Source organism: Bidens hawaiensis, unplaced genomic scaffold (genome assembly GCF_021521415.1).
Source record: "Bidens hawaiensis isolate Kalapana, Puna unplaced genomic scaffold, B.hawaiensis_p1.1 tig00030286_1, whole genome shotgun sequence".
NCBI lineage: Eukaryota > Viridiplantae > Streptophyta > Magnoliopsida > Asterales > Asteraceae > Bidens > Bidens hawaiensis.
Window position 1 is genome coordinate 245627 of NW_027495053.1, and position 13221 is coordinate 258847.

General features: G+C 38.3%; 1 pseudogene across 1 annotated transcript; it reads left to right on the forward strand.

Moving 5' to 3' along the window:
- The first annotated feature begins 10483 nt into the window (after positions 1–10483).
- Positions 10484–12065, forward strand: LOC143580243 (NAC domain-containing protein 43-like; annotated as a pseudogene). The gene is made up of 3 exons (XR_013143607.1): positions 10484–10872; positions 10949–11228; positions 11404–12065. The product of XR_013143607.1 is annotated as an NAC domain-containing protein 43-like (transcript).
- The last annotated feature ends 1156 nt before the right edge of the window (positions 12066–13221 follow it).

Consider the following 13221-nt stretch of genomic DNA (forward strand, 5'->3'; position numbering starts at 1 on the left):
ACTCATAAGTTGCAAGATGGCAGAAGGGCCTCCCGTCAGTGCGCATGTTCTTAAGATGAATGGGCACATCGATCAGCTTAAAAACTTGATTATCCCATGCTTGATGAGATGGCATCGGATTTCATCCTCAACTCTCTCCCCAGCTCATACGACCAGTTCGTAATGAATTTCAACATGAATGGCTGGGTAAAGACAGTGCCGGAGCTGCACAACATGCTCAAAACGGCTGAGATGAACATTCCTTCTTGGACCAATCAAGTTTTGATGATCCGATCTGCTGGTGTAAAGAAGCCTAAAACCAAGAGTCAAGGTTATAAGGGAAAAGGCAAGAAGAAAGTTACTGTTGCTGCCAAATCTGCCACCAACACTAACAAGAAAGTTGCAAAGGCACCGCCGCCACCTCCTGAGGAGCAAGTGCAACAAGATGGGGCACTGGATGCGTAACTGCCCCGAGCATCTAGCTGAGCTAGCAAAGAGGAAAGCCAATGGTGAAGGCTCTTCTCGAGGTATTTCCATATATGTTATTGAACTTTTCACTGTCTATAGCAACACATGGGTATTTGATACCGGATGTGGTTTCCACATTGTTAATGTCATGCAGGAGCCTGAGAAGTGGAAGAAAATGAATAAAGGCAACATGGAACTCATCGTTGGAGATGGGAAGAGAGTACCAGTTCTGACAACTGGAGTTTTTCATTTTACTTGTCCATCTGGCCTAGTTTTTCCTTTGAATAATTGTTTGTATGCTCCTGGTTTGACCAGAAACATCATTTCATTTTTATTGTTGCTTGAACAAGGTTTTAAGTACGTTTATAATGGCATGGCTATTTTTTCTTACTTAAATGATATCTTTTATTTTGAGGCTAAACCTCGAAATGGTATTTATGAGATTGATGTTCAAAATGAAAATAACGTATATCATCTTTCAAAACGTATCAAGACTAGCATCAATGATACTTTTCTATGGCATTGGCGACTTGGCCACATAAGCAAGGCAAGAGTTAAAAGACTCCAATCCGAAGTGATCATTGAATCCACAGGACCGACCTCGTTTGATGATTGCGAATCTTGCTTAGCTGGCAAACTCGCCAAAGGCTCCTTCACTCATAAAAGTGAACGAGCAAGTGATCTGTTAGGACTCATACATTCTGATGTATGTGGACCTTTCAGAAACATGACTAGAAACCATGAAAGATACTTTGTTTCCTTTATCGACGATTATAGTCGATACGCTTATGTGTATCTTATGAAACACAAGCACGAAACTTTTGAAAGGTTCAAAGAGTTTCAAAACGAAGTGGAAAAACAACTTGGTAAAACCATTAAAATGCTTCGATCAGATCGAGGTGGAGAGTATCTCAGCTCAGAATTTATCACTCATCTAAAAGAGCATGGAATTGTTGCGCAGCTCACTCCACCTGGCACACCCCAACATAATGGCGTGAGCGAGAGGAGAAATCAAACTTAGCTAAACATGGTTCGATCGATGATGTGTAGAACTAACATGCCTCACTCCTTTTGGGGTCACACCCTTATGACCGCCGCTGCATTATCAATGTAGCTCCAACCAAGAAGATAGACAAAACCTCATATGAGATATAGCATAAGGGAAAGAAGCCCAAATTGTCTTACCTTAGAGTATGGGGATGTGAAGCTTAAATCTCAATTGAGTCTGATGACAAACTTGATCCCTGCGGCGTTAAAGTTGTTTTCGTCGGATACTATAACCAAAGCGGTTATTACTTCTTTCATCCTGATACAAATATGATTTCTATCAATAGGAAAGGCCACTTCCTTGAGAAGAAATTTCTCAATCGAGGAACTGGAGATAACATTGTCGATTTTGAAGAAATTCAAGAATCACAAACAACCGCTGAGGAAGTTGGAGCGTCTGATCAACAAGTTGTTGTTGCTGATACATCAGACGGGAACACAAGAGTTCGCAGAAGTAGTAGGACTCCTGTACCAAATTCTAGATACCTATGGCATTTAGATGGTCCCGAAGTCTTATTAGTAGCCGAGTCTGGCGACGAGCCTACTAACTACAAATATGCTATCTTGGATCCGGAATCCGAGAAATGGCAAGATGCCATGAACGCCGAGATGCAATCCATGCATGATAACCAAGTTTGGAACTTGGTTGAGTTGCCCCTGATAGTCGGGCAGTAGGGAGCAAATGGATTTTAAAGAGAAAAACCGACATGCATGGAAATGTGCAAACCTATAAAGCACGGCTAGTCGCGAAAGGTTTTACTCAAACTCAAGGTGTTGACTATGATGAAACCTTCTCGCCCGTTGCTATGACTAAGTCAATAAGGATATTGCTTGCCATAGCTGCGTACTATGACTACGAGATATGGCAAATGGATGTCAAAACCGCTTTTCTTAATGGACATCTTTCTGAAGATGTTTATATGGTTCAGCCTGAAGGTTTTGTCGATCCTAAATATCCTAATAGGGTTTGCAAATTGAATAAGTCTATTTATGGACTTAAGCAAGCATCTCGAAGCTGGAATCTTCACTTTGATGAGAAAATCAAAGAGTTTTGGTTTTGTCAAAAATGAAGATGAGCGTTGTGTTTACATAAAGGCTAGTGGGAGCACTATATCATTCCTCATCTTGTATGTGGATGATATACTGATCATTGGAAACAACATTCCTATGCTTAAGGAAGTTAAGCACTGGTTGGAATCTTGTTTTGCAATGAAAGATCTTGGAGAAGCCGCATATATTCTGGGAATAAAAATCTATAGAGATAGATCTAAGCGGATTCTAGGGATAAGTCAAAGTACTTACATAGACAAAGTAATGGCACGCTTCTCAATGGAAAACTCCAAGAAATGAGCTGTTCCAATGACTAAAGGAACCGTGTTGAGCAAATCGCAATATCCGGCAACGGACATTGAATCTAAACATATGCAAGCAATTCCATTTGCTTCAGCGGTTGGTTCTATCATGTATGCTATGTTATGTACTAGATCAGACGTCTCGTATGCTTTGAGCATGACCAGTCGTTTTCAACAGAGTCCTGGCATAGCCCATTGGAATGCCGTAAAGAATATTCTAAGGTACTTGAATAGGACTCAAGATATGTTCTTGGTGTTTGGGGGAGTGGAAGAGGAGCTCACTGTAAGGTGTTACACTGATGCTAGCTTCCAGACTGACCGAAATGATTCTCGCTCACAGTCAGGTTTCGTTTTCACTTTTAATGGAGGAGCCATTTATTGGAAGAGCTCCAAGCAGAGTAGTGGCGGATTCTACCACCGAATCCGAATATATAGCTGCATCTGATGCTGCTAAAGAGGATGCTTGGATGAAGAAGTTCATCACCGATATCGATGTGGTTCTATTCGCAAACCAATCGAGGTGTTATGTGATAACACGGGTGCTATTGCTCAGGCCAAAGAGCCCAGATCTCATCACAGAGCCAAGCACATTCTAAGGAAGTTCCACCTCATACGGGAGATACTGGAACGAGGTGACATCACAATAAGCAAAGTAGACACAGATCAAAACCTAGCAGACCCGTTCACTAAGCCGATGACTCAGGACAAGCATGACCAACACAGGGATGCTATCGGTCTTAGATTAGCTAGTAATTTGTTTTGATTTAGTATTTGGATGTATGAACATTTAAACAGTTATACTTTTGAGTTCACTTTTGATTTAATGGTTAAATGCAAACGTTGAATATTATAACTGTGTTCATTTTAATACGTTTAATCCATGAATATTGTATTCTAAATTATTCGTAGTCGGTCAGACTCGTGGGAGCGATTCTGAATTAAGACTATTCTGACTTTGGACTCAAAGGGTTGACTTCCAAACCCACAGGCCTCATTATGAATGACGTTGGATGTAACTCGCATCAAATCATCTTCATGGATCTTAGTCATAAGATGCATTTGATATTGGTATGCTCATTTAGTATCCTTAGACCTGAGATACATATTAGAACTTTCGTTTACTAAAGGTATTCTTTGATTAGTGTCAAACGTTGTCGCGTAACTGCCAGTCATAAAGGCATTGGTTGGGAATATTCTGAAGTTCAGTAGGAGTTGTATGTAATCAAGATGGGATTCTGTACTCTTACATGATATGTAACAGTTAGACATCATGGCGCCTTCGTTGATTCAAACTGGTAAAGTGTGAGGCCTCACCCAAACTTACTGTGTGTTTGATTGGACCACTTTGACTCGAGAACGAAAACGATAATGGTTGAACGTCATATGAGAATGATCTGATCCATGTCTCATTGTTCAATTGATGTCTTATACGGAAAGGATAGATGACAACGATTACTATATTTTCATTATCTTGCAATAGTGTATTTCAAGATCTTTTGGTTAATGAATTTAAAATGTCATAACCTGTTGGGGGCAGCCATGTGTAGCTAGAGCACCGCTGGCTGTCAACGTTGAAAAACTTAACTGAATCCGTCCAAGTGGGAGACTGTTGGAAATATGGACCGGTCCGCTTAAGTCAACGCGGCCGATCGGGTTGTGTCCCGTAAGAGTTACATCTTGGGCAACGAACTAAAATCCGTTTAAATTGTTTGATCGGTAAATGACGAATTTAATATGACAAGATTATTATTTATAATCATTATAGATAATATAGTGGTTCGGACTTTAAACGAGTGTTGGAACGAGTTGGACTTTGGGCCCGGTTAGAATTTATTATTGATAAATTATAATATTAAAAACCTTTTAGGTTTTGACTTGGAAATTACTCCAACTTGTTAGGAGATGCATGTATATATATATACACATCTCGTGAACATTAAGGAGGGTTTTTAAGGAATTCGGCCGCAAGCTAAAAGAGTCCAGCCGCAACTGCCAATCGACATCGTAACCGACCACCGCTATCGTTGTCGTGCTATTGCCACCGCCGTTGATCTGGTATTGGAGCCGTGTTCGCGTCACCTGCCGCCAACGCGCCATCACTACCAACCGTCACCGTGTTCGGTTCATCACCTAGCATCGTTCATTGAACCTCGGTGTCTCAACCGGTTAATCATTAACCGAGGTAAACTTAAATATTGTCGGTTTAGATTTATGTTTCTTTGGTTGTTTCGTATCGTACTCGTATCGTATGTAAACGGATCCTGTACGGTTCCGTTAAATGGTGATTACTCGTTTTATATTCCACTGCGTATTCATTATTAATATGATTAATAATTATGAAATCTATTTATAATTAAAACCGAGTTTAAAAGTTAAACCGTTGACTGATCACCACTGAAACCCAATAGTCTAGTCAGGATCTATTTGTAGACCCTAAAAGAATTTATAATAAACTTCAAAAAGAGTCAGGGATGTGGATTACATTTTCATTCAATGTTATTAATTAAGGCTTCACGAAGGAACCTTATAGGTTGCTATTGGCAAAGCCCCTGACCCAAGCGTGTTGCTCTGGTAAACTCAAGGCACAACGGCATTGGTTGGGTTACACTTGATAGCTTAAAGTTGCATGAAAATATTTTCAAAAGTTAATAGAATCAAGTAGCAAGTTCGGTAGCAACTTGGTTACAGAAGTTTTGGTGGTAAGAATAAAGATTGGTAACGAATTTGGCATTCAATAATAACACATCCACTAAATATCAATAGATAGTCTCTTTGACCCAGCGGTCTTGGATTAAAAAAGCGTCGTGAGGCAAGAGGCGGCCTAAGGCGGAACCCTCATCGCCTTTCCCGACTCAAGGCGGCCAATGTTCAAAATGAGAGAGTGAGGCGTGCTTTTTAGCCGAAAAGCGGCCTGGGGCAAAGCTAAGGCGAGCGCTTTTCATACACATGTGATTTTTATGCATCGAAAATGTTTTACTTGTTTTTAGGTTTACATGTAGGTAATTTTTTATATTAAATCATATATAATCGTTATTTATAGTTAAAGTTAAAGTCGAGATGCTAAAAACCTAAAATATATATTAGAAAAATATATAAAAACTCGCGCCTTGTGTACGAAAAGTGTTCGCTTTTGCGTCTTGCGCTTTGCGCTTCGGTTTTACACGTCATCACTTTTGTTCACCTCACTTTTTAAAATCAAGCTAGCGGTAGCAAATGAACTTAGTTGCGACTGTGATGCGGTAGCATCTTATACTTTGGTTAGGACTTGGTACCCAAACTCCAACCTAACCCGTCCTTTATTTTTTCTTGCCACCAATACATGCATGCCGGTGTAGAGATAAATGATTCATAAAAGAAATAATTAATTTTAGATCTGAAGGCCATGCACATAAAGATATATGATTTAAACAAGTCTTTATGCAAAAGATCGAGTGTCTTTATGCAAAAGATCGAGTGATGGCATAAAGGACCTTCACTTCAATTGGTTATGAAAAGATATATATTGTCTCATGGCAGATACAAATTCCGTTATTCCGAGACGCTTATGCTACTTTAATAATGGATTGGATTGTGTTTATATAAAATAAAATAAACACAATTCACCATTTTACCCTTTTGTATTCATAATAAAGTTGCATTTATATAAGGAAACCGAAAGCATTTATATGAATAATAATGTAACAACCAATTTTGATCAAATTAATCCGATTTAATACACAGTTTGTGGTAAATAGTAATACGAGCCAGCCCCGACATGAAACCTCAAGGGGACCCAATTTCAACTCATCTTGGTAGCAAGCAAGTACTAGCAACAGACATATGGTCCTAATATCCACGCAGAAAAGTAGGATTTTATCACTTAGGCCCTCAAAACAACTTTAGAATCATATCTTAGTTGAAATAATAATAATAATAATAATAATAATAATAATAATAATAATAATAATAATAATAATAATAATAATAATAATAATAATAAACAAATATAAGTGCAAAATTATTTATTCAAGCATAACAAAATATAACCTATAATTCTTAAACTTCAAATCTTGTTGCTAAAAAGTCCCCGATTGTTTATAGGATCATTATAACATTGCGGAGGAATCATACTAGCAGCTGAATCCGTCACACTTCATCTTAAACATCTTTTAACAAGGTTGTATACACTATTGTAGGATCATATTGGCGGCTGCAATTAGTAATAACGGAAGTCGGATAAAAAACGAGTGAAAGATACAAGTACCTGTAATTTTGGTGCTGACTGTGTAACTCCCGGCAACACTAGAAGTGTCGCCCAAACTCATGAAGACTAACTTTCTAGATGTGACATTTCTAGTGTCGCCCAAACTATTGTGACACTTTGGAGTGTCGTTGCTAGCCTGTCAACGACACCTACCTGGCCTATGTATAGTGTTCGGTTTTGTTCATTTTAGACTAGTCATTCAACACGTTTTAATAGGAAGCATTGTTAGACTCGTTTTCTGATTGTATTAAAATAGCTAAGCAGGAACTCAATTGTTGTATCATTGGCTTTATCATATCAATCTAATTATGTTTGTTAGTTGAGGTGCTTAGTTTTACTCGTTTTACCATTTCTTCTGGTATTTCACATATCTGAATTGGTTTTTGATCAAACTTGCACATGATCAAGAGAAAAACTGACATACAATTATGAAAACCCTCAGAAGAAAGTTTCCGATGATTGGGCCAAAACCCTAAGGGGTCAATGTGTCGGGCCGAAACCTATTAGGTTACGCCTAATCAAAAGTATTCTCTACATTATTTGTCTAGCACATTAAAATCGTTCATATTACACGAAAGCCGCATCGCACTACATCTTTGGCATCAAGATTCACGCACTTAATTATCACGCGTACGACTTTGATGTCACGTGCACGAGTAAAATGTTATATTAGTTGAAAATAGTACATTGATTAGTTTTGGGTGTGACATTGCGAGGTCAAAGGTCGTATTAGAGAAGGTACTGGCTCATATTCGGTACACAACCATCTCCTATCTGCTTTTTAAAAAGGCCCCAAATTTCATGTCCTTTGTTGTAAGGCCCCGAACCCGGTGACCCTACTTTAGCGTCGGATTTACTCATAAACACAGTTCTTCAAATCAGAGTTTATTAAAACTTTTCGCGGAATATAAAACATCAATCATTTGTTACAAAACATTAAATCTTTTCTTTGATACCATAACACAAAACTTTATATTTAAAACATCTTTACTTCTTTCTTCAGATGCCAGCCGTTCAATCCATGCCGTGTGTCATCCTCATGCTAACTCTATAATCAGCTCACCTGCGTGCATACTAAAAGTCAGCTACGCTGAGTGAGTTCTAGTTAATCAAGCAACTTATCATACAACCACTTCATACAATATATACGTATCCGAAAACACATAGTCCACTGTCTAACATGCCACTGTTTAACCACTTAATTACCCCTATAGCTTAGCCTCTTAATTACCCCTACAGCTTAGCCACTTATGCCACTATATGCCACTTGATGCCACCTTAATAACGAAGTCACGTATAGGCTTACCCTACCACGTACTATCGTCATGCCACTAACACTCTTACTAGACTCTGCCACTTCTATCACACTCTACCACTACTTGTCAACAGCACTCTTTATACCAATACAATATTTACATAATAAGCAAGTCGCATCATAGAATACATACACACTAACAACCACTTGACAATCACTCTCCTTGACGATACGTGCAATATCCGAAGACCGTTCACGTACCGACAAGCATTACATAATAGTTACTTGTATAACATCTATACACTTACCACTTAAGGTAAGTGTATTCACACTTTCGCACCTAACTTGCTTAACTTACCACTTAGCCTCTTATTTACACCTACCACCTTGCCACTTTGCTACTTTAATAACGTATAACGTTATGCCACTTTGCCACTTAATAACGTAAAGCGTTATGCCACTTTGCCACTTTAATAACGTAAAACGTTATGCCACTTTGCCACTTTAATAACGTAGAACGTTATGCCACTTTGCCACTTTAATAACGAAGGCACGTATAGGCTTACCCTACCACGTACTATCGTTATGCCACTAACACTCTTACTAGACTCTTGCCACTTTTAACACACTCTACCTCTACCTGCCTATATCACACTTCATATCAGTTCGGTATTTACGTAATAACCAGTCACATCATAACATTCGTACACACTATCAACCACTTGGAATTTACTATCCTCGATATATAATATTAGTACCTTTATTTTTAACCTGACAGTACGCGCAATATCCGAAGATCGTTCGCGTACCGACAAGCAATCATTCATATCCATCACATATATCACATATGGCATACACTTATCACTTAGGATAAATGTATTAACAACACATCGAGTATGCACACAGCCCCGAAAACATAACAAGGAATGGGGCTAGAAACTCACCTGAACACGGTTACGTTCACCGTTAATCGCAATCCCTTTCTTCAGTTGTGCACGGCTGACTGTATAACAAGTACACGTATCAAACAACTATCACTACTCATATCATCTTTCCAGTCTTGACTACTACCCACAACGAACGGGGGTCCGGGGGCAGCGCCCCTGGCAGCGGGGTCTAGGGGCGGCAGCCCCTAGCAGGGTCCAAGGGGCAGAGCCCCTGGCTGGGGTCGAGCTGCCAGGTCAGCTTGGAAAAATTTTATTTCCATTAACTGTCTTAACACATTTTTCATTAGATTTTTAATTTATTTTCTAATCGAACTTGACTTTAGGCGAAGTTAACCCTCAGGCAAACTTGGCTTTAGGCGAAGTTAAACCTTAGGCGAACTTAGCTTTACAGCGAAGTTGTCATCAGGCGAACTTGGCTTCAGGCGAAGTTGTCATCAGGCGAACTTGGCCTCAGGCGAAGTTACCAGTTAGGCGAACTTAACTTTACAGCGATGTTGCCATCAGGCGAACTTAGCTTGCAGGCGAAGTTCATCAGGCGAACTTAGCTTGCAGGCGAAGTTCATCGCTTTGAAGGCGAAGTTGCCCAGATGAAGGCGAAGTTGCCCAGACAGCCGCTGTTTTAGTTTCTGATCGGCATTTCGAGCGATTTTAACACCCTTGCTATGGTTCAATATCACCCACTACGCTTCCCGACCATTTTCGGTCGTTTATACACTAAAAAGCTTGGATCTTTAAACTTCAAAGATCAAGAACCATACCTTTTTGGGCTTGTTTGGATCTCGTTTACTTGCTTAATTACAACCAACCGCTCTCTCTCTCTCGGACCTCGCTCTCCCTCTCCTCGGCTGCCGCCGGCGGTTGTAGGCGGTGTGTGTGTTTTGAGTGTTTTTAGGAAAATGATGGAAATGAAGATATTTTGGGGTTTTAGGGGATATTTATATCCCTTAAATCCCATTCTCATTTAACCCGTCTCCATTAATCCAACACTAGCCCCGGCTCATACCAACTCCTACTCTATTATTTATTTCCTGACAACCCGAGTAAACTTTCCCTCTATTAGTAAGTAATATAATTAATATCACTTTGAAATTTCGGGATGTTACATTTGTGTTAGATCAGTAGGTGATTAGTTGTTTTCTAACCCTCATGACCCTACAATCAAAAGGTTGCTACCAATTTCAAAGTCTGGTGCCTCATTATGAACCTTCTATTCCTTTTTCATGTTTTTCTTTTTACTAACAATATACACATTATGGTTATTAAAGTGTATTTCATTTTTTCATACACATTATTGTTTCATCTCTAAGCATTTAACCATTCATATAAATCATCATCTGGTTGTTCATTTTTTTAATTATTCTATCTTTCTTGCCTTTGTTTCCGGATGTCGAAAGAAGATCAAGTGAGTTTATCTGTGAATGTTAATGGTCACTCTAAGGTGCCACCCGGGTTCAGGTTCCACCCAAACCGAAGAAGAGCTTCTTCATTACTACTTAAGGAAGAAAGTTGCGTATGAAAAGATCGATCTTGATGTTATTCATGATATTGATCTTAACAAGCTTGAACCATGGGATATCAAAGGTGACTGATGTTTCATTTCTTGATTAGCATGCATATGTAATATGGTAACTTAATATTTCTTTCATATGTTTTATAGAAAAGTGTAGGATTGGTTCAGCCCCCCAAAATGATTGGTATTTCTTTAGCCATAAAGACAAGAAGTACCCGACCGGAACACGCACAAACCGTGCAACTGCTGCAGGTTCTGGAAAGCCACCGGTCGAGATAAGGTCATTTATAGTAGCTTGAGAAGAATTGGCATGAGGAAAACACTCGTGTTTTATAAAGGAAGAGCTCCTCATGGACAAAAGTCGGATTGGATTATGCATGAATATAGACTCGATGACAACACGAATACCTCCCAAGATTATGGCTCGGTAAGTAAATTTCCGTATGAATAATAATAGTTTCTTCAGGTTTTTGACTTCTGTTAGCCGAGTTTACTATCTGTTATAGTTATTATAATTTGATTTCTCATTTATCTTTAAGTTTTTTTGGTTAGCCATTATTCTTCCTCAGTTTGAATATTAGAACTTGTTATTTCTTTGATAGGGTTCTAATATGTGTGATTCTACTCAAGAAGACGGATGGGTTTGTATGTCGGGTTTTTAAAAGAAAAACTACCATAAAGCGGTCCAGAGCCGCAAAGGTCATCATCGGCACCTTCCAACGATTCAACAGCTCAAATGCAATCTTTAAAGAAAGATCATGGAACTCAAGTTCTTCCCTACATCAATGGTAAATCCTGCAAGCAAGAAACGGACTCACTCGCCAATATTACCACCACCCATGACTATGATCCCTTGCAACAATTCATTAACCCATAACCGACAGATTCCTACACCTCCCACGGCTGCAAAACACTGACTTGATCACCTCAGCCACCTTCAATCAAGATTCATTTTTTCCGGCCCCTAACTCGTGGCCCACTCTAGAAACAATGAACATCTTGAAAATTGGTCTGATGTGGATCGGCTTGTGGCCTCGCAGCTCAATGGCCAACCGGGTCCATTGAGGCAGATGTATGGCTGCTATGATGAACCCAATGAAATGTCTTTCCCATTTCATCATAATGATCAAGAACCACTTGCACAACCATCATCCATGGCTAAACCAAATGAAGCAGCCTATACAAGTGAGATAGATATATGGAGCTTGCGCAATCTTCGTCACAATCATCATCATCGGATCCGTTCTACCATTTGTCGGTATAGCTCAAATATTTTGTTCCAGTTTAGTTTCTTGATATACTTTTTTTATCCAAAACTTTTGTGGAAGATACAAATGGAATAAACTGTTGTGTATATACTTGGAAGTATAAAGAAGTTTGAGTTTGAATGAAGTTGCGCTAAACGTATCTCACCCTTTCATTTTACTTGCACATCCCTTCAACTTGTTATATCAGTAATATTCACTCATTTTAACACTAGAAGAAAAAATAATCCGATTGATATGATGTTTTCAGAAATACCGTAAGATGAAAAATTAGGAGACGTTGTACTTTAGGCGTTTAGCTAGTGTATTTTTTAGCTAGGTAAGGTTGTTCATCTTGATGTCAAGTAAAAAGTTATCTAGTGTATTGTGGTTAAGGACACATATAACATAGTGTAGCAAAAAGAACATTTATAATTTTCATACCCCTACAAGAAAATATCCCATATGCTATTTGGCTTCATTGAAAATTTTGTTTTTTTAAGCGACATTTATTCTTTTAAACATGATTAGTTCCAAATCATGAAGTATCTATCAGAAGTTGTCTTCTAATCTTTTTAGAAGGTATAAGATATAACGTTACTTTCTTGTCTAGGGTCATCACCATCATTAACTCCTTTGTTTTGCTCATTTTGGTCATGTTTTGTAGTGCTACCTATCATTGTTTGTGAAACACAAAACATGTTTGTTTTTGTTTTCATCTTGCTCAACTTTTATCTAGAAATGTAAACAATTCGAGTCAGGATTGAGTTCCCTAAGTTTTATTTAATTTGTGAAAGCTTAGTCGTGGCTAGCTCGTTTTCAACTTAAATCTAAATCTCACGTTTCACTCATAAGTAACTTTTCAAGCTTTTCAAACTCAAGCTCAACTAATTTCTTTCTAATTAATTTATTTATATACAAATATACGCCTTTATATATTTTTAAAACTATAGTTATACACATATATAATATAATATAATATAATATATTTTATTTTCTTAGTAATTTTTATATTTCTAAAAACAATTTTCTGGTTTCGACTCAAATCCTAGCTAGTCATTTAAGTCTGAAAATACATGTTGATTTTTAAATCCTTGTATAGTACATATATATATCCTTGTATAGGACACATATGACATATATATATCCTTGTATAGGACACATATGACATATATA